The sequence below is a fragment of the Miniopterus schreibersii genome, assembly GCF_964146895.1.
Source record: "Miniopterus schreibersii genome assembly, chromosome: X".
Taxonomy (NCBI): Eukaryota; Metazoa; Chordata; class Mammalia; order Chiroptera; family Miniopteridae; genus Miniopterus; species Miniopterus schreibersii.
The window spans coordinates 6,698,852-6,721,777 of record NC_138104.1 but is presented as its reverse complement, the minus strand read 5'-3'; the positions used below and the strand labels follow the sequence as shown (position 1 = coordinate 6,721,777).

The window sequence follows — 22,926 nt, the reverse complement described above, 5'->3', positions numbered from 1 at the left end:
TGGAGGACCCATTCTCTGGGCGTGCAATCTGGCTCTCATTTCATCTCACCTGTGCAGAGGTAAGTAAACTCTTCCCTCTCATCACCAATCCTTCCCTACTGATTTATTCCTAAACACATTCTCATCTCTCAAATTAAAATGGGAGAAATGAACCTTCTTTTGTCTCTACTTGTCCCTCTGTTCTACTCCACATCGGTTCCCCTTTACAGTGAAACGTCTCAAAATGCGGTGTCTACTTCAACTCCAATTCTCTTTTCAAACTTGGTCCATCAAGCCCTTCAACTTCCCTCCACAGGTACCATATTAAACTGAACCACCACCAGTTTTAACAAGGACTATTGGGAAAGCCTTCTAACCAGTTCTTTGATTCTCAATCTCCTCTGAACCGCTCTCTACATGATAGTCAAGGTGGTCTTTGAAATGAAAGTCAGACCCGGAATACTACTCAGCAATAATAATAATTTTAAAAAGCTGAATGAAAAAAGCCAATCCCCTAGGTTACATACTGTACTATTTATTTACATAACATTCTTGAAATCACAAAACTGTAGAAGCAGAGGACAGATTAATGGTTACCAATGTCAAGGGACTGGGGGGACTAGGGAGGAGGCTGTGGCTATAAAAGAGCAACAGGATGGATCCTTGTAATGATGAAACTATTTTATACCTTGACTGTGATGGTGGATACATGAGACTACAGGTGATAAAACTGTATAGATTTAAATACACACACAAGTACAAGTAAATCCAGGGAAATCTGAATAAGATTGGTAGATTGTACTAATGTCCATATTCTGGTTGTTATCTTGTATTCTAGTTTTGCATTGGGGGAAAATGGGTAAAGGGTACATAGGATCTGTTTTATTTTTTAAAAATGCATGTGAACCTACAATTACTGCAAAAGAAAAAAGAAAAATAAATCAGATCATGTCATGTCCCTGGGTAAAACCATTCATTCAATGGTCTCCCATTTATTTTGGAATAAAACTGTCTGTCCATTGACTAGGATGCAGTTCATGATCTGGTCCCTGCCAACCTGTCCAATATTTTATTATGCCACTCTCCTCAGCCGTTCTGGTGCCCAACATCATCACCACCTTAGTTCCAAGGCATCAAGATTTGTCCCCTCTTTCTGGTTTTTGTACATCTGCCCCCTATTTCTGGAAGGCTTTCCCCTCGCTGTTCTTATGGTTGCTCCTTTCATAACTTTCAGGGCTCGGCTTACATGACACCTCCTCCTTCCTAATCACACAATTTGCACCCTCTTCTTTTCCTGCGCAGGTCTTATCCCAGATTTGATTATTTTCTCACTTCTTTATCATCTGCCTCGCGGACTAGATTGCAAACTCCCAGGGCATAGTGGAGAGTTGTTTGCAGGACTCTGCGCTGTCTCCCCAGCGCCTGGCACAGTTCTTGGCACGTGGTGAGGGCTCAGAAAACTGAACGTTGAGTGAATGAATGAGTAGCCACGTGCGGCTGCCATCGGTGTTTTTCTGAGTGATGTAAAACCCTCTGTATGGTGGCTTTGGACTTATGGATAGGGCTCCTTTCGCTCCCTCTTCTGCTTGTTCCTAAGGGGAATGGTCGCTGGCGGGTCCCTTGGCGCCACTCCGAACCATGGGGTTCCGCAGTCGGGGGCCAAACCCGGTACGTCCCGGACCCCGCCCTTTGCAGGGAGGACGCAGGTTAGCGGAGGCCCCCGGTGAGGCCACCTTCGCCCGACTCTCTTTGTTACTCCCACCTCTCCAGCCCTGGGTGAGGCTGCCTGCAGTGAATCGTGACTCCCTGGGCTTGGAGGCTGCGGCACGGGGGAGGAGGGCCCCGCAAGCCCCTAGCCCGCCCTCCTCTCCAGGCTAGGGCCGGCCCTCCAGGGAAGCGCTCGCCACCGCCACCCCGCAGCCACCTCCTCCGCGCGCCCGCGCCTTGCAGGCAGCGCCGCCGCTCCCGAGACGAGGGCACGCGGGCGCGCCGGGTGCGTGGTGCTCCCGCCCCTGGACCCCAGTCGGACCGACCCCCACGCGCTCGCTCCCGCACAGCAGCCCCCCAGGGCAGAGCCCCCGCGGGCGCGCGCGCCCCGCCCCGCCCTGGGCCAGCGCGTCCGCCTCGCGCGCTCCCTCCCTCCCTCCCCGCCCCCCGAGCGCGCCCCTCCCCTCGCGTCCCTCCCGCGCCCTACATCCCGCGCCGGGCTGAGGGGGCTCAGTCCTCCGCCAACGCTGCCACCACCGCCGCTGCGGCCGCCGCGCCGGGGTCTCGGTGCAGGTAGCGGCCGCCGCCGGGACACCACGCCGCCGAGCATCCCCAGGCAGTAAGCCCGCTTTCTCTCCGCGAGGGCGTGCGTTTGCCTCCCGCCCTCCCGCGTCCCCCGGGGGCCGCTGCCCTCTGGCCGCGCCGCCGCCGCTGCGGTCGCCCGGGTCTGCCGGGCCTTCGGGAGCCGGCTACCTGCGGCTCCCGGCCCCAGCCGCCAGGCCCGGGGCGGGGGCTGGCTGGGGGCACAGCTGGCTGCAGGCTGCGGGACCCTCCCCAGGGGGCCTCCCCTGGGTTTTCGCTGAGGTGGTGGGAGGTGCTGGGCGGTAGGGATAGGGAACGACTGAGAAGGGAGTGGGTGGAGGTGGGGGGAGCAGGAGCAAAAAGGGGGGACTCTCCGCGTTCTCCTCTGCGGAATGATGGGGAGGGAGGAAGGAGGGAACGGGGCTCTTGGTTTTCTCACCGAGGATGTCGGGCAGTGGGTGTGGGGCGAGTTGGTTTTCTCAACTAGGAGAGTTAGCAGGATTTGTGGGGAGCGGGTGATGATGAAGTGGGGTCTTGCTTTGGTTTTCTTATCAGAGATGGTGGGGATTAGGGAGGGAGAGATGAGGGACCTGCTTTGGTTCTCTTGACGAGGGTGGTGGGGGTGGGGATCCGAGGGAGTGGAGGTGAGGGGGGTCGCCTGGGTTTTCTCCGGGATGCTGAGGGGTTTGAGGAGTGAGGGGGGGTGTTGCAGGGAGAATAGGGAAGGAGGGGAGAGCCAGCTGTGCTTCTAAGGGGGTGGCTGGGGGGTGGCGAGTGGGGGTGGGGAGAGTGGTGGATTTCAGCTCCAGCGTGGAACCTAGAGAAGCAAGAGGAAGGCTCTATCACGTGGGTTGAGCCTTAGAAGGTGGATTTTCAAAACTGCAGGGTGTAACCTTTCTGTTTCAAAAAGCTTGAAATCCCTACAAGGTGCCCTCTGTTACAGGCTCTGGGATAGCACTTTCTGCTTTCGAAGTTTCTCTTTCCCTTCCATTCCTCACAGCCTCATCTCGTCCAGGACTAGGTGGACTTGTGGAAATTAGCAAAGGAAGCCTGTGTGTGGTTTGGGTTCAGTGCTATATTATTTTCTGCATTTGGGACTGTGCGAGTTTCTCGGGTTTGTTTTGATTTTTCCCTTTACAATAAAAACCGTGTATCAGGGAGACCCCTTGGGAAAAGAACAGAATATGGTTTATTAAGGGGACTCCAGGTTTGAATTTTGAATTTCCTGAGGGGCAAGAGATCTGTTGTAGCATTTTTCCTTTGCTTTCAGAAGAGGTACATGTAGAATAAATGTCAAATGTCTTTGCTGGAAGTTCCCTATATTCATTTAAATTATCCCATTGGGATTATCTGAGCCCCCTTTGATTTGAATTTGGAATAGATCCAGTTTTCCTAATTGGAGCCATCATTTTGTAATTGCCTGGAATTCTTCCCTGGGTTATCAAATCTATGGCAAGCTTATAGAGCAGCAGGAATAATTTTTCCCCGTTATCTTGATTAAGACAGTTTTAATGTAAGTTTTATATTGTTCCTTGGAAATGTGAACATTTGCAGAATAGCATAAATTTAAATTATGGGCCCCTTGGAATTTTGCAAAGCCTTTCCATCCCCAGCTCCTCTTCTAGGGAACAGAACCCTCCCCATTCTTTACACTGAAGAAACAAGGGCTTCTGGGATGGTAGCTTTGCCTTTGGAAACTCATGCTCTTATTTGCTTAAGAAGAATACATATTAAAGAGGCAAGGGCCTTTAATGTGGTGAGGCTATACACTGCTTTCCCATTTTGGTTACATAAGGTTCCAATCTAGTCTTTACCTTCAGTCTTTAAAATGCTTATTTAACATTTTTAAGAGCAAATATAATCTTTATGCAACAGGAAATTGGTCAGATAGGCCATGATTTGTACAAACCACCTCCCAATAATTACATAGTCTAAGACTACCGTATAGGTTCTGTAGCCATATCTTGTTTTTGAAATTCTGAGCTACCATTCCCATATTGAGTTTTTGGAGAAGGAAAGCATTGTTTGCTTGTTTTTACCAAGTCTAGATTTTTGAGTGAAACATTAAAAAATATGTGTAAGATTTAAATTGGTAAAATTTTGTCTTGTATGATACCAGGGTATTGGAGTTAATTTAATAAGTACCAAATAATGAACCACTGAAATAAGATTGTTTACTTGAAATGCTAACCTGAAAATGTTTAAGTAGAAATAGAGATTTGGGTTTTAAAGATTAATGCAAATACATTTAAATAAACATCATAAGCACCATTTCTAATGTTAATGTGATATGAATTCTATGCATAGGCAACAGTCTAAAAATAGTACTGTTGACCCTTAAACAACACAGGTTTGAACTTCAAGGATACACTTATAAGTCAGATTTTTTTTCAGTAAATACCTGTACTGTTTTCCATCTGCCCTTGGGAGTCCGAAGATATGGAGGGTTGACTGTATGCATTGATCTGCACCATTTTATACAGGCGACTTGAACATGCATGGATTTGATTTGAGTATCTGGAGGTCCTGGAACCAATGCCCTGAGGATACCCAGGAACAGACTTTAGGGAGTGAAAAGTTATACACAGAATTTTTGCCTGTGGAATCGATTTAAGTCCCATTGTTTTTTCTCATGAATAGAATGCCGAGAGAGGTAAATTCTTTCAAAGAGAGAGTTTGATGATGGGTGGTGGGCCTCAAGTTTCTGTAGACAAAAAGTGTAACTGGAGTGTCTTTTACTCAGCTTTTTGAGAACCTGTTGTTGGCTTTGTACTAGGTGCAGGGGTGCACGGTGGATAAGAAATGGGACTGGAAGGGGAAGAAAAGATAACATTTCAGAAATTAACAAATAGATGATCAAATATATTTCTAAATAGCCTTAAAGATTTTGTTAGCATCCAATACTTTTTTGTTTGAAAAGTAATTTGTAAATCAAGACTTTGTGTAAGAAATTGCCCCACATCCCTAAAGTTTTGACATTAAAAAATATATAATAGTTTGTTGAAAGAATGGAAGCTAACCTTCGGAGACTGATTCCTTTTTCCTGCCCTCTACTTCCTGGTTCCCTTCTTCCCCACACCCCTCCCTTTTTCCTCTCTGGTGCCAGTAACATTGGCTTTTATAACCTTGTGGGAGTTGAACAAATGTTGGCACTTGCTTGAACTTATCTCTTTGGCTGCTTTCCCCAACTTTTGCCTACAAAATTTTTTTGCTTAATTGAACTTTCCAGTTGTTGGGACTTGGGGTAAAAGGGAGTCGACTATAATTATTTTCTCTTAAAAGAGCTTTTCTTTCAGCTCCTGTTGGATAAGAGCAAAGAAAGGGTTGTTGGGTTTTTTTTTAATTTTGTCAATGGAATACTTAATTAAGCAGAATATGTGACCATTTATTCAACAAACACTTACAGAGTTCCCGCCTCTGTTGGAGGCTCTGTGCTAGGTTTGGGGGTGCACGGTGGATAAGAAATGGCTTCTGCCTTCTGGTGAAGTTACTAAATGGAAGATAGACAATGACTTTGTTGTGAATAATCAAGAGTTGTTCAGTCTTTTGGACATTAACATGCACTTTATATACATTAAGCGCTTTAGCCGTGCAAACAGTGGTGTAATTTCTTTCCAGAGAATTGTTCAGTGCATAGATTTTATCTTACCTCCCAACTAAGACATACTTTTCATTTTGGGTAGTAATATGGTTTTTAAGTCTTCCTAAGGTCTGTGGCCTTTTAAAAAAGATACACTTTACGTAAAATAAATAGGACATAGCAGAATTCTTGATAATTTAATTCCAGCATTTTGTATCCCTGTATGGAGTAGTGAGAAGATGACCAGGCTAGCATTCCTTCCTGTGACTCAAAGCATCTTCTGACAGCAAATTGGGCCCAAAAGTATATTTTTCTGTGGCCAACTTTGAATTATGGACAATCATAGATGGTGGAGCCCAGAAGAGTGGCTAATACTAAATAGTAGCACCAGTAAACCTTTGCCTTCCTGCAGGGCTACCTCCTGAGTTCTTAGAGAATTCCCCCTTTTGTGAAGAGTGCTAGACCAGTGGTTTCCAACTAGGGCAGTTTTGCCCCCAGGAAACATTGAACATTGTCCAGAGATATTTTTGGCTGTTACAACTTGGGGCTTGGCATGCACCTGAGAGGCCAAGAATACTGCTTTAGCATTCTATAGTGCACAGGCCAGGCTCCCACCCCCCACTCCCCAGCCAAGAGTTGTCTAAACCAAAAAGTCAATATTGCTGAGGTTGATGTAATTTCCTCTATAAAATGTAACTGCAGGAGAGTAGAGAACAATGACAATATCTTGATGTGACTTGAGAAGTTTGCTGAGCTTACTTTTCTAGTCTTAAAAGTGAGTGGTTCCCATGCATGGACCTGAATAATAGAAAAGGTCAAAAACAGCTACCATTGATGGTAGTTATACTGTGCCAGACACTTCGATGCATGATATAGTCTCTTCAATTTATAAATGAGGAACCAGACTCAGAGTGATAAAGGAACTTATCTTAGGTCTCACAGCTGGTCAGGGTTAGAAGTGGGCATCAAAAGATTGTTTACTCCTCAGCAGTTCATGGTTTTAAGCACAATGTCATACTCTCTCCCTTGGGGAGTACTCTATTCAAAATCTTAGTTAACAAATTTACTACATGTCCTATATACCATTGAGCTTGCTTAAGAGTAATTAAAACCATGAATGCTAAATTTGATCATACTTGGAATAAGTAGCCAGGAGTAGGGGGAGAAGGGGAACCAATATTACTTGAAGGCCTATAATTCTAGAAAATACATGAGTTGAATTTATACCCATTATGTAATTTTATCCTCACAGCAACTCTGCAGAGTAGTTAAGCACATTTCCCAGATAAGATTAGTGAAGTAACTTGTCTAAGATTGCACAAGTAATAAGCAGCAGAGTTGGGATTTGAACTTAAGTCTCATGATTAAGCCACTGTCCCCTGCTGCTTGATCTAAAGCTTGGGGTTGGTGAAGGGGGTGAGTTGAGGAGCGGGCTGCAGAGAGGTGAGTAACCAGTCCCATAAAAAGTAATTTCAGAGGTAACCTATTGTAGTTGCTGGCTTGTATTCTAGTAGAGAATGGAGAGGTGAATTGCTGTACCTTCCTCAGCTGATGAGAACTGAGTGAAACACAGAATTTGCTCTGGAGATCTACCCAGACTAAGCCTGTCGTTGCCATTTTGGAAAACTTAATTTTCTTTCTTTTTCTTTTTCTTTTTTTTATATCTTTATTGATTTCAGAGAGAGGAAAGGAGAGGGAGAGAGAGAGCTAGAAACATCAATGATGAGAGAGTCATTGATCGGCTGAAGCCCGAAACCCGGGCATGTGCCCTGACCGGGAATTGAACCCTGATCGCCTGGATCCTAGGTCGACGCTTAACCGCTGAGCCACGCCCGGCCGGGCGGAAAACTTAATTTTCCATCTTGAATTTTTGGAACACTTTTGATGATCATAAAACTAGAAGTTACTGAATTGTGTTTAGATACTTTCTGCAGCTTCCCTTCTACCTTTCTAGGTCTGCCGTATAGAACCCAGTAATGGCGACACTTGGTTTTGTCGTCCTTTTACACTTTATTTATTTATTTATTTATTTATTTATTTACTTACTTACTTACTTATTCCTAACCCAAGTATTATTTTTTCCATTGATTTTTTTTTTTAAGAGATAGTGGAGGGGGAGGGAGGAAGAAGGGGGAGGGGGGGAGAGAGAGAGAGAGAGAGAGAGACATCGATGTGAGAGACATCAATTGGTTGCCTACTGCATGTGCCATGACCTGGGCTGGGATCTGGGATCAAGCCTGCAACCAAGGTACGTGCTCTTGACCAGAATCGAACCCAAAACCCTTTGGTTGAAGGGCTGACGTTCTAACCACTGATCCAAACTGGCAGGGCTTTTTACACAATTTAAACATTTGTGTTTTTCTATGAAAGTTGTTTTTATAAAAAACAAATTCTCACTTGTGTTTTTCATATGGGGGGTGTGTTTTGTTTTGACTGCTAAATATTTAACTTTTGATGTGTTGTTTTTTAGAGCATAAAAAGAGGGGGGGAAAAATAAGAAACAGCCATTAGCAATCATATTTTGCCTGGCAAGCTTTTTTTTTTTTGTGTGGGTAGAAGAACCTCGTATTTCATTTCATTTACTTTAAATTGGAAAGGAATTTTAACCATGGTTCTCATGGGCCAGGATGCTGAGGGAAAAAAAGAAATGTTATTTAGATAAAATGCACATTTTGATTTCCACATAGCACTGTGAAACATAGATTTTGATTATAGTAATAATGTTCTAATTCAGACTACAGCAATCAGCCACTTGGGTAATCAACCACCATGTATGGGCACTCATTGTGATACTGTCTGATTTTGTGCCCCCCGCCCAGTGATTTCAGAATAGACTTGAGAGATCTGATCAAACTTGTAAGAACACATTAATCCTTTTGAAAATCTAATTTTTCGTGATAAGAGTGGTACTTTTTCACTGTAGGGAAATTTTAAAATGCAGACAAGTCTAAAAAAAAGAAAAATCAGTATTAATCCACCACCCAGAAATTAGTGACAATATTTTGTATCTCTTTTTAAAATGAAGTGATTTTTTAAAATGGTGGACTCAAGTCCTTTGCAAAATTTCTAACCTATAGTAGTCTAGGTTATTTTTTAAAACTTTACCAGAATATTTTCTGAATTATTGTTGCATCTCTAGATAGAACTCATGGTCAAAATGAGAAAGCTCCCCGAGAGTTGGAGAACTATCCTGTGGCCTCTTTGTGTAATCCCCTTAAAATTTCTCCTCCTCCAGTTTGAGTGATAGAACTTCAGTGCTAGAAGGGGCTGTCAGTACACACCCCTTTCATTTTACAGATGAGGAAAAGGAGGCTCAAAGAGGTCAAGCACCTAATCCAGCATCATATAATGTGTTAATGTCGGCATTCCGGTTTCAAGTTGTAGGTCCTCCATAGTAGGTAACTTTATTTTCTAATTACAAACTTCTCACAGTCAAGAACTTTTTGTTAGCCTACCCTTCAAAAGAACAGGCTTTCATGATGGAAGTATATTAACTATACTAAAGGATAACAAAAAGACCAAATATTTCCTGAGTTCAGAAAATGATCAAAACAGTTGTGAGCAGTAGCAGTACAGGAATTTTTCATATAATTTGCCTTATTGAAATTGAAGATTAGTGATGGGGAACCTCTTTTGTGCTTCTGGCCCTCAGTTTCATTTTCCCTGGCCTATGGGGCAAGTACCAAGGCATATCAAGCATGCCTATGGTCAGAGGAATGAAAAATGACTTTATATGAGTCTTTACACGTGGGAGCCTGGAAGACCACAATTAAAGCTATTGCTGTACAAAACTATTTGTTTCCTTTATAAAATGAGATATCTGTTAAAATTGTGGAAAAGAAATTTTAAAGATTGCATCTGCTTCCAAATTTAAGTAGGAAGTTAAGTAATTACAGCAAATGCTGGCAGTATGGCGTCATTAACACACACATAATTGTTTGAATTTTGGCACTATTAAAAAAGTTCTTCAGCTTTCCTCCCTCTCTTTCCCTGCCCTCTTTGTGTCTCTTTGTAGCTGTGTGGCTCACTCTCTCTTTGTGTCTCCTTTGTCTGTGTGTCTGTTTCATTCTTAGGGTAACTTTTTTCAGTCCAGTTGACTCTGCCCACTTTCCTTTTTTCTGGCTCTCAGGGTATCCACATCATCATGTTCATGTTCTACTGTGTCCCTCTTGCCCCATTCACCAGTATTACAGTTACCCCAACCTGGCCTGGGCCGGGTCCTTTTTTCAGGCAAGGATGGGCAGGGAAGCTGCTGTTTGGAGCAAGTGTTGGCTGGTCGATTCAGAAATGTCACTGATAGAATAGGATTAAACAAAATGCGATCAGAGATGACATAGGCTGCATATACAGAGTGGGACAAAAGTAAGTTTACAGTTGTGAGTACATGAAACCATTCTTGTATTATTTATTAATTATTGTATTATTTTCCATATAAACAACTGTAAACCTACTTTTATCCCTGTACATATAAACCTGTGAACACAAAATCATCCCTTCTCTACAGCCAGGCCCCAGCAAATGCTAAAGCTATGTGAAATAATGCATATGGATACTCAGTGCTAAGGGCTTACTGTTTAAACAAATGAGGAAATTTCACCCTCGCCTGGGGGTGTGTTCTTAAGTATTGCTCCTGTTTCTCATTTATGCCCCTTAATGAGTGTGTGCATTGTCAGTGAGCAACCAGATCTTCCAAGTTTCCTGTAGTACACTGTATACCTCTTAGAAAAATGGTTTTTCTTCTGTATTTAAACATATTTTATTGTACTTTATTTTTTAACTACTATAAGTAGAAATGCACAGATAGAAGATACATGTGTAATGTTTTGTTTTTTTTTAAAGCAGTGAAACCTAGAAAAAGAAAACGATCAAAATAAGTCTTTGTGGTCAGCTTATACAATTTATATTTTACTTACCCACATAAAACTCTCTGGATCTTATATATATTCCAAGACACAAAATGATCCATTGATACATTTCTAATACACAAGGTTTTATATATATTTTTCAGTGCTAAGGACATGATAGCTGAGGATGCTGAGATTTCATCATCAAGGTTGTTGGTTTTTTTGGGGGGCAGGTTTAGAGAGAGGGGAAGGGAGAGGAAGAGGGAAACATCGATGTGAGAGCAGAACATCGATTGGCTGCCTCCTGTATACCCCCTACCAGGGATTGAGCCAGCAACCTAGGCATGTGCCCTGACGGAATTGAACCAGTGACCTCTTGGTTCTTGGGTGACAGTCAACTACTGAGCCACACCGGCTGAGCTACATATCATTCTTGCTTGTGAAACTGATTGTTAGTGTCTGCCTATAGACAAAATCATTGGGCATCTCATGTGGCCAGGTGAACTGAAGTAACAGGTATCCCCCTTCCCATTTCTTAGAGACTAAAGAGTATACACAGGCAAACAAAGATACACACACATGAATTATAAAGTCTCAAAAATGTTTATATCACTAAGCCACAGTAGTGGATTTAGATGTCTAAATTAAAAATAAAAAAAAAAGTTTTTCAACAGTTTCTAAGAAATGCCCTGTAAAACATTGTAGTTTTAAATGCTTGAAACGATAAAGTCCTCAGCCAGACAGCTTCTGAGACACTGTCAGTTCCTTGTCAGAGAATCTACATCTCCAGATGCCAGGATCAATTAAAGTTTTCACATCCTAGGACTATTCCTTTCTAGGCCACAAGAAGTTCTGCCTCTCTCTCTGTCTTTTTTTTTTGGCTTGTTCAAAATTTTGATCAACCGAAATTGAATTTGGTTGTTAGACAACTTGTATTATTAAAAGTCTCTTGCGTTTCAAAGCCAAAAACAAAAGTGATGATGGTCACACATTTAGGATTTGATGTTGGAATATTCTTTCAAATGCTGGCTGCAGGTAAACAACAGTTGTTTATTTCATGTGTGGCCCATGAGACTCTGCTAAGCACATCCATACTGCAACTTGGCTTAAGATTTTTATACAACCTTGTTTTTAATCTGCCTCACTAATGGATACCCTAACCACTATGCTGTGCACCTGAAGCTCCACCTCTTTGTGAAGGAACTGGGAAGGAATTTTCCAGTGTAGTAAGCACACGTAACCGCACTAAGGAAAGAAACCAAACAGCTAAGCTAACAGGTGGTGAAAGTCTATACTTGCATCTATAGCAGCAATTTTAAACCTTTTTCATCTCATGGCACACATAAACTAATTACTAAAATTTTGCACCCCCCCAAAATACATTTTTTGCCAATCTGACAAAAAAAAAAAAAAAGGTATATAATTTTGATTCATTCATACCAGATGGCTATTTTTGTGTTGGCTCTTGTCATTTTTTTTGACAGCCTAAGGAAAAGGAAGTCAGCACCCCTGACTCAATAGTCAGGTATTGCATGCTTTAAAAATTCTTGCTGCACACCGGTTGAAAGTTGCTGATCTATAGATAAGCAGTCACCCTTTGTTAAAGCCACTTTTTATTTTATTTAATTAATTAATTAATTTATTTATTTATTTATTTAGTAAAACTGGACCATTTTAATGTTCTTTACAATAGAATAAATAGTTCTATTGATGACTGCAGACACGTAAGCTGTGAGATAGTACCCAGAAACTTCCTGATTGGCGCATAGTCTTCAATAATTATAATGAGTTACTTGTATAAAACTGCTCTCACACAAGTAAGACTGCATTTATGCATCCATCATTTTCAGGATTGTTGGTAACCTGGGCATATTTTACCCAGATAACCTTGCCTCCTTGTGTCACAAGGCCCAACTCGCTCACATTCACTTCGAAGACAGTACCTTTGGTAATGACACCCAAAGTTGTATAAAGTAGGGATGAGGGATTCTTCTTTACACCAGATATTGGCAGGCAAAAGGTAGCTTTCAGTTCAGGATGTGTTACTAAACGTAAGCCCACTGGCCTAATGAATCTTTCATATTTAGGTGGTTTTCTAGTAAAGCCATCTCCAATAAAGCAGACTTTAATAACCATTCTCTTCCACACTTTTTTCTTTCTCTTTCCTGTTCGAATAACTTTTAATACCTCTGTTTCTCCCGGGGCACGAACTTTGGGCAGAGGGACTTCCCATTTTCCCACTTTCTCTTTTCGTTTTTGCTTAATCATATTGGAAAGTACTTTAGCTCGGGACTGTCCCTCTCTGTCCAGTAGATACGCAGGTACTGCTCCCTGTGGAGTCTTCTCATCATTCTTCTGTCTAGTGTTTCTCTTCTCGTGGATCTTGATAGTCTTTTTCATTTGTATTTTCTCAACATGGCGCTGTTTATGGTAGAGCTTAGCCTTCAGACCAATCATTTTTTTTGCCTTCTTTGAACGTTCATGAGTCTCTCAACCTTCCTTCTTTCTCTTTTTCTCATGGTAATCCAAACGGTATCCATAGCGCTTACGGTGTAACTCAATAGACTCATTTTGTGGCATGGTTGCGGCTGCCAGCCCCCCGAGCGCAGTCCTCTGGGTGCAAAGGAGCTCTTGATCCTCGGATCTCAGAGACCCGAGGACCAACTCTTGGCAACTCGCGACAGGAAAAGCAAGCCACTTTTTAAATATCTGCTCCTACCCCCACTTTATTAAAGAATAATTAACAAATATAATTTTGAAGGGTACATTGTGAAGATTTGGGATACATGTACATTGTGAAATGTTAATATCAGGTTTACTGAGTAATGTTTACATAAAATAAACTGCATTTACTTAAAGCATTTAATTTGCTGAGTTTTGGTAGATATATATACCCATGAAACCACTGCCACAATCAGGATGTAGAATATTTTTATCACTCCCTCAAAAGTTTCCTCAGGCCTGCTTTTACAGTACATTCTTCCCTCAGCCCATGACCCCAGGCAACCACTGAGCTGCTTTTGTGTGAGAGCCACTTTTTAAACTTAGATTTGAAAATTTTTGGATCCTTCTCTATCCAAAGACCATATTTATATCCAAAATGCAATTTTCTTCTCTATGTTTAAGATCAAATAATACTATCCTGATTTTCTAGAGATTAGTACTTAACAATTTGCCTGCAAGTAAACTACAACATCCTTTTAAAATAGCTTCATTACATACTTGGATCGAAGGAAATTACAGCCAAGAGAGAAATAGCTCTGATAAATAGAAAAGCAGTGTATGTTCTTTTGAGGTAGTTGTAACGAGATGTCAAATTCCTCAAGAACAGGACAAATAACAACCTGAAATTTATTTCATGTCTATTTGTAAAGTAAAAAATGAAAAATGAGGGTAAATATTTTACAGCGGTATATATATTAGTACCTCCAGCTAATATGTGTGTGTGTGTGTGTGTGTGTGTGTGTGTGTGTGTATTATTATGCAGTGATGATCCTATCCCACGAGCTTTCCCAAAGATTTCAAACAGATTCAGAGGGAATTTTCTGTGCATTGGTGTATCATCTTTATGTACTTACACAAGAGGGTGGGAGATTGGATCTGAGAGGGTTGTTGAGACTGAGGGAGATAAACAAATCTTATGGTGATGTTAAAATCATCAGAAGAGAAAAAAACTGACAAGGTATTGAGGATTAGAACATAAATGAGGGTGATCACTCAAGGAATGAATATTTGGGAGATTTGGTTGTTCATGGAATGTGTTCATTGGGTCTGTAATTGGACCCAGGGTGAAAAACTTCATACTGTTACCTGAAAAAAATACTAATAAAGGAGGGAGTTGGTTATAGAGTTCCTATTTAATTTATTAAAACATTTTTTTTTGATCCTCACTTGAGGATTTTTTTTAATTGATTTTAGACACAGGAAGGGAAAGAGAGAGAGAGAAACACTGATGTGAGAGAGAAACATCAATCGGTTACCTCCCATACCTTCCCCGACCAGAGAGACCAGGGATCGAACCTGAAACCTAAGTAAGCACCCTGACACCAGGAATTGAACCTACCACCTTTTGGTGTATAGGATGATGCTCCCACTGAGCCACACTAGCCAGAGCATTAAAATTTATTTTGTATATTAGAGGTAATTTTTAAGGTATGGATCTGTTATGCATATTCATTGTTACACCTGTTATTAGACAAATTTTTATGCATTTTTTCTTGGCTTCACTGCTTGCCTGATTGACTATACTATACATGTGGTCCTACATCATTTAGAAGCAGCAAATTTTAATGGAGGGAGGGGGCGGGAGGAGAAAGAGAGAAGACAAGAATAACCTCCCTAGAGGTACAATCCATGATGGAGGCTGGCAATTTCTGTTCAGTTGCCAAGATCACGTGTTACTCTGTGCCAGTGGTGAACCAAATAGTGGCACAGCCAGTGCATTCCTGTGGTCACTTTCATGATTAATACCGAGTTCTGCAGCTGACTTGATTATACAGCAATTCCTGTCCATTGTAGCAATGGCAGAATTATCCCTCTGGCCAGATCGTAAGGTATAGATGGGCTTAGTCAGTTGTGAGACGGAGCATAGTCATGCTCCTCCCAGTGAAGCTGCTGGAAATAGCTGGATGGTGTGGGGAGGTATAATGGCAATGGCATGCAAGGCCAGGTATGTGACAACGTCTCTTGCCCCCTGTGCTTACTGAACTGCTTCTCACAGACCTTTGGCTTCTCTTCATCTCCCTCCCTACCTCCTCTTTACCCTTAATGCAGTTGCTTGTGGAATTTCTGTTAAGGAACAAGAAGAGCCTCACCACAAAAAGGGGATCATTGGTCTAAGTATTTTAACTACCAAAGCAGTGTACTTTAGACTTCCCTAACTGCCAGGTTTTTACCACTGTGCTGCTTTGTTAGGTATAAAATGGAACTTAGGGTACGTTATAAACATTTTCTGAACGCAACTTGAGAGTTGAATAGTGTCACCTTATAAACTTACCATTCTTTCCACTTTTAAAACCCCTATAATTTATTTGTCTTATATCCTAGCTATTGTCCCTATAGCAGATATCAGCAATGTGCATGCCGATGTGAAGGATTTACTCTGTGGCTAAGTGATTGAAGCAGAGCTGCCCAATTGCCAGCACTGTGCCAAACCCAGCTTATAAAGTATGAGGCTGAGTACTTCATAAAATGAAATCCATAAATATTTATTGAATGCTTACTCTATGTCCTAGGCACTTTGCTCAGCTTGCTAGATGCTGTGGGGAATATTAAAAACAAAAGTGATCTCTTCAAGCAAGGAATGTCCATTCTAATTGGAGAAGTTGTTAGAGATGCATTAAGGATGTGGTGGAAAGAGTATTGAACTGAGGGAGAGGAGGAGTCAGGAGTTTTGAATCTTAGCCTAAGTTCTGCCAATAACCCTCAGATCCTTTGGGCAAATCACTTCCCTTCTCCGAGTCTGTTTATAAAAGAGGAATTGGGCTAGACAATCTCTAAAATATTCTGAGGATTGGTTCATAAACAAATGTGTTAAAAAGTTAAACTAGCAGAACATGTTACATTCTGTTTTGCTAAATAAAGTGTACATATAATAATAACTATTTATTATGTGTACATATAATAATAACTATTATATGTACAGTAAGTCCTCACTTAATGTTTTTGATAGGTTCTGAGACTTTAAGCAAAACAACCTATAAGGAAACCAGTTTTACCACAGGCTAATTTGATAGAAATGAGAGGTTCAGTTCCTACAGCATCTCACATAACAAAACAACATTGAATGAAATGATATTATTTGAGGACCTGCTGTATATGGTACATGTATTTACACTATATAATTATAGTAATTACAACTATAGAGCAGCAGTTCTCAAAGTGGGGTCCTTCGACCAGCAGCATCAGCATCGCCTGGAAACTTACTAGAAATGCCAATTCATGGACCCACTCCAGACCTACTGAATCAGAAAGACTATGGGTGGGGCCCAGAAATCAGTTTTAACAGCCCCCTCACCCCCAGGAGATTCTGATTCCCACTATACTTTGACAACTGTGCTATAGGAATTGGGGCAGTGGTTCTCAAACTTGGCTGCACATTGGTTTCATCTGGGGGAACCTCAGGTGCCCAAGGCATCACTAGTTGCTCTGGCTCCCCTGGTGCAGCCAATTTGGGAATCACTGGTTTAGGGGAGGGTGGCATGAGCTCCTGTTATTCTCTAGTGGTGACAAACCTCAAAGGCATGGAGTCAGCCAGGGCCAGAGTTGAGTATAGGGGGAGGTGAAAAGTGGGTTCGGATCTGATTGGAAGGCCTTGAATTTCATGCTAGAAATAATGCCCTTTAGGTTACAAGTGGAGGAAGGTCTTGGGGAAAGGGAGTGATACTTGCAAAGTGGGATGTTTGAAAGATTATTCTGGCAGCTGTATGAAGAAGGGAGTATGTCCAGAGTTAAGTCTGATGAAGTAGTCTAGGTGTGAACTGATAATGGGCTAAATTAGCATTGTAGAACTGAGATTATAAGGAAGGAAGAAAGAAAGTATGAAAGCTCTTTTGCCGGACAAAATGGACGGGATGTAGCAGTGAGGGACAGTGTTAGAATGCGTTTAACTCAGGAGTTCCTCTCAGACTTCTGGGACAGCCAGTGCAATCAGAATTGTCACGTTTTATGGAGCTGTACTTATTTTTTGTCCCCCATTACTTTGATTTAGGAGTTCTAATTTGGGGGATGGGTGTTCCTCAGTGAGTTGCATAAAAATACAAAATTGCAGTCACCCAGAAAACTACTCAAGTTCATCATGGCAGGGGGGCAAAAACCCTGTTTCTCTAACAAAAGAATGCTTGGAGTTGTGGGAAAGTTGTAAACTTGGCAGTGACCAATTCAAACCTATCAGTCAGTTAACTGAATTTTTATTTTATCATTTGTTTTATTTGGGAGCTGTTGTAATTGTCATTGAAAGGACATCAATCTCCCTATTTTAAAAACAAAACAAAAATACCATTGAACATTAGGGCAAAGGACAAGAATTTCAAGGTTTTACCTTTTGACTTTAGCAAATATTTGCTTCTCCATTTTTCTTGCTGGATTTTGCATTGTTCCCATTTGCTCCTAATTCCTGATAATTTTAGTTTCCTCTATTCTGTTATTGACAGCTTTTGAAAGTATTCTTGATGTTTTATTATTTTTTTACTTTTTCTATTTTACTTTAGTCTCATAAAGCTCATTAGCCAGCAATTATGCAACAACATACACAGAAAAATAGTCTTTTTAAAAGCCTTTTGACCCTCTTTATCCATTTCTTACACCCTCCTGCCTCTGGCAACCACCAGTCTGTTCTCTGTATATATGCACTTGGTTTTTGTTTTGTTTTATTTTCTGTTTTGTTTTATTTTAGATTACACACATAAGAGAGATTGTATGGTATTTGTCTTTATCTGACTAATTTTGCTTAGAATAATATCCTTGAAGTCCATCTATGTTATCAAAAATGGCAAGATTTTTATTTCTTTTTTAGCTGAATAATACTCCACTATATATATCACAATTTTTATCCACTGATTTCTGTATCATTACTATTGTAAATAACGTTTCAATGAACATAGGGGTATATATATTTTTTTGAGTTTGTGTTTTTAGTTTGTTTTTTTTTTAAATATATCTTTATTGATTTCAGAGAGAGGAAAGGAGAGGGAGAGAGAGAGATAGAAACATCAATGATGAGAGAGTCATTGATTGAGCCTACAACCCGGGCATGTGCCCTGACCTGGAATTGAACCCCAATCGCCTGGATCCTAGGTCGATGCTCAACCGCTGAGCCATGCCCGGCCAGGCATGTGTTTTTAGTTTCTTTGGATAAATACCCAGAAGTGGAAAAGCTAGATTATATGGTAGTTCTAGTTTTATATTTTGAGGAACCACCGTAATATTTTCTACAATGGCTGCACCAATCAGCATTCCCACCAGACAGTGCACAAGGGCTCCCTTTTCTCCACATCCTCAACAACACTTGTTGTTTGTGGGTTTATTGATGATAGCCATTCTGACAGGTGTGAGGTGCTATCCTATCTCATTGTGGTTTTAATTTGCATCATCTATGTAGATTGGCCATCTGTATGGTTGTTGGTTTTTTGGGGGGAAAAATACCTCTTCAGACCTTCTGCCCATTTTTTAATCAGATTGGTTTTCTTTTTGTTTTGTTTCTTTGTTTTGTTTTGTTTTTGCCATTGGGTCTTATGAGTTCTTTATATACAGGGTGGGGCAAAAGTAGGTTTACAGTTGTGAGTACACAAAACAGTTTATTCTTGAATTATTATTTATTAATTATTGTATTATTTTCTATGTGAACAACTATAAACCTACTTTTGCCCAAATCTGTGTTTTGGATATTAGCCCTTTATCAGATATATGATTTGAAAATATTTTCCCCCATTCAGTAGGTTGTCTTTTCCTTTTCTAAACGGTTTCCTTTGCTATGTAGAAGCTTTTATAGTATGATGTAGTCCCTTTTGTTGCAAAATTATTCTCAATGTTTTATTACTCCAGTCAAAAAATAAACAAATATATTTTATTGCTTATCCCCCCTTTTGACCAAAAAATTATTTAAATTTGCATCCAGAAATGACCCATCAAAAGAGTTCCTTAGTGTTTATTGGGCATCATGGGGGCACTGAATTTGTAGGTCGTGCCATATCCAGGAGGAAAGATACCTTTCATTTACTAGTTTGGAAACCTATAAAAGCAAATCCCATATTTTAAAGGGTTTCCTGTATTCCAATGCAAGGTTTAAAAATGGCTCACCACTCTAACTTTGGTAAACCTGTATACTTTCTAGTTTTCTGAAGAAACTAAAAATCCAGGGGGAAATCTAGACTGATCACAACTTTAAACGTGTAGTGTATCTAGTAGATACACCTTTTAAAAAATAACATGTCTTTTCTCCAACTGAATAAGGATAAACCTTTCTCTTCCAAATTGTGAAGAATATTATGGTTATATCATATAAAATAAATGTAGAAAATTGTGTGGAATAGATGGTCTTCTAGACATAATATAGAGTATATCACCTGATACACATCGCCAGATATACTCTAGACTAAATCTTAATATAAGGACACAAAATTAGATTTTATTATATAACATAATAGCCTTTTGTTTTTTGTTTATTTATTAAGAGATTGTTAAATATTTGATAGTTTTTTTCAGATCTCGATTATGTTGAAATTATTAAAAATGAGGCATCTATCATCTGAACCATTTATTTACGCCAATAAATTATTTTGCCGAATGAGAGCCAGTTTACCAGTTCTTCTGCTAAAATAAAGGATCAGTAGCCATCTCATTTGTATTAATTATTGAATTTTGTGGTAACATTTAAAATGTGTTTGGAAAGGTGCGTAAGCCACTGTTTCTGACTACCATAGTGTAAGTATTTGAATTAAAGTAGGAAAAATGAGAAGTCTAAGTCACCTGTTACCATCAAAAGTGTACCTAATTAAGAAGATATTTGGGCCCGGCCAGGTATGGCTCAGTGGTTGAGCATCAACCTTTGATCCCGGAGATCATGGTTTGATTCCAGGTCAGGGCACATGCCCCATTAGCGGGCTCGATCCCCAATAGAGGGCGTGCAGGGGGCATCCTATCAATGACTCTCTCATCACTGATGTTTCTATCTCTCTCTCTCCCTCTCTCTTTCTCTCTCTGAAATCAATAAAGATTAAAAAAAAAGATATCTGGGGTTCACCGCTCTTTGGTTTCTTAGGTGGTTGCCATGACAGTCACAGTCAAAGAATTGAAAGGGGACAATGCTTCTGTGGGGCTTATCCACTTTGATTGATTAAATTGGTCTTTTAGGGTCATTCAAACCGCTGTTGTCTCTGGATTGTATTTTTTCACATAATTCACCCAATTGGTTGGTGATATGGGGACCATTTAAGCTTGACTGACAGTAGTGCTAGGGTCACCAGTGTCTGTGACCACAGTACTATTGTTAAACCTGAAGGAGAATGATTGTGTATGCTAAATGTGACAAGAACATAGCTACTGGCTTCTTCTGGAATAATATAAATGATCTGTCTAATTTCACTTATTAATTCTGTCAGGGTGGGATAAGATTAGCATGATTTATTTAAAAGCATGACTGCCCCTAAAGTGTTTGGGTTTTATTTTGGATTATTTGCTGTCATCACATTTTACCCAGTGTGTTTGGCTGCTGTTCTGGTTTTTGGGTTTTTTTTGGCGTTTTTTTTAATTCTTTGACTTGCGCAATATTGTTAACACAGTTTGTATTATGTCTGTCAGAAGCATACAATTACACATTGCAGACTCAAAAGTATATACAGTTCTACCTGCCATGAGTGTCTCCATCTTCCCAACCCAACTAAGTGTTAAGTGGGACACACTAGCACAGACCATAAAGTGAAACAGAACTACAAATGCTATTAAAATCTTGCTGTCAGTTTTTATCATTCTTGTGGTCTAGTTCTTGATGAAACTATGAGCTATGGAACCTAAGACTCCCCTGGCAAGGCCCCAAGTTAGACCCCAATGTGAGAGCTCTGCCTGCTTAGCCTTTGGGCCTTTCTCTTCTGCCCTCTGGCGGGTGTCAGGGAGCATGACATGCAAGGACTTCCTCTGAAAGGAAGAGAGCCAGTCCTGTTGTGGTTACCGGAAGACAAGTTCTCTGGTACCCCGGACCTGCCAGGGGCCCCTCAAAGCCTGAACTTGTAGAGATGGGGAGCAGATAGAGATAAGGCAGGGAAAATACTGGCAGGTTTAGGGTCTTAGGGAAGAAGCTATTCTGGTTCTTTAAGTGGAGAGCTGGATTCCTTCAAGTAGAACCCAGTATGTATCAAATCCATTGCCAGGAAAAATATCGGTTCCAGAAGGGTGTGTAAAATAAAATAGTACAGTATACTAAATCTAGAGTGTGATGGATTTAAGTTGGAAATTTAAGTTGGGTTGAATCTAAAGAGGGATATATTTGGTGCCAAGCATTGTGACAGTAGCATATGACATCATTATCCAAGTTTGATAACATTTTTACTCTGCACCTGCTATAATTATAATGATAACTATAGATCTGATATGCAGTGAGTACCTTTTATGTGTGAGGCACTGTTAAGTACTTTACATATAGTGCCCTCTTACCACTTTACAGAACCTCTGTGCGTTACCATTGTGCGGCTGAGAGTGAGGTTGTACAGCTAGTATGAGGTGGGGGCAGTATTTGAACCTAGGCATTCAGACTCTGGCACCCTTGCTGTGAACAGCTGTGCCATGCTGCATTCTTGCTGCAGCTGCAGGAGGGGTGTGGCACTTTGATTTCCATATGAGTAGGATGTGGGTAGTGGGAGATGAGACCGAGAAAAAGACTTTTGTATATACAAACCATGCTAAGTATGAGAGATAGAAAAGAAATAAGGAATTCTGTCCCTGCAACCAAGAAACTTGAAGTCCTGTAGGACAAAGGAGTCATAATATGAAACAAGTAATACATATTCATATGATAGTATATGAAAATATTCTTTCTACTTAAGGATAAGCTTGTGAAGGTTGGCTCTTCACTGCTGGCACAAATTCGTTTTCCTCTGGACTTTTGACCTGGTAGACAAGAACCCTGACTCTGTAGTCAGCAGACTTGTCCGTTTTGAGTTCTGAAGAGGTACCTTTAACAATGAAAGCTGTCATTAATATCTCTAAACAGGAACCCATTAGCCTATTGAGCTAACTGAACCAGCTATTTATTTTCCAGCACATTAACATTGATTTATTTATTTATAAAATATGTTTTTATTGATTTCAGAGAGAAGAAGGGAGTGAGAGAGAGAGAAACATCAATGATGAGTCATTGATCTGCTGCCTCCTGCATGCCCCCTGCTGGGGATTGAGCCTGAAACCCGGGCATGTGTCCTGACTGGGAATCCAACCTTGACCTCCTGGTTCATAGGTTGACGTTCAACCACTGAGCCATGCCTATGAACCAGGAGGTCATGTTAACATTTTTAAAAGTCTCTGTCCCTGGCCAGGTTGCTCAGTTGGTTAGAGTGTCATCTGTACACCAAAAGGTTGCAAGTTCAATTCCTGGTCAGGGCACATATCTAGGTTGCAGATTTGATCTCTGGTCGGGGTGCATACAGAAGGCAACCAATTGATGTTTCTCTCTCACATTGCTATCTCTTTTGCTCTCTCTCCCCTGTCCTTCTCTCTCTAAAGATCAATAAACATGTCCTCGGGTGA

At 40.9% G+C, this 22,926-nt stretch overlaps 1 protein-coding gene and 1 pseudogene across 3 annotated transcripts in view; one reads left to right on the top strand and one right to left on the bottom strand.

The window, feature by feature from the left end:
- Window positions 1-1,895: 1,895 nt before the first annotated feature.
- Window positions 1,896-22,926, top strand: part of FHL1 (four and a half LIM domains 1) — a 60,256-nt gene continuing 39,225 nt past the window's right edge. The window contains exon 1 of one of the 2 annotated variants that reach the window (XM_081125708.1): window positions 1,896-2,305. The gene's annotated coding sequence lies outside the window, so the exon portion shown is untranslated. The remainder of the gene's footprint in view (window positions 2,306-22,926) is intronic. The other variant, XM_081125710.1, reaches the window with a different exon arrangement.
- LOC308551226 (ribosome biogenesis protein NSA2 homolog pseudogene) lies at window positions 12,444-13,358 on the bottom strand (annotated as a pseudogene). The gene has a single exon. The product of its transcript is annotated as a ribosome biogenesis protein NSA2 homolog pseudogene (transcript).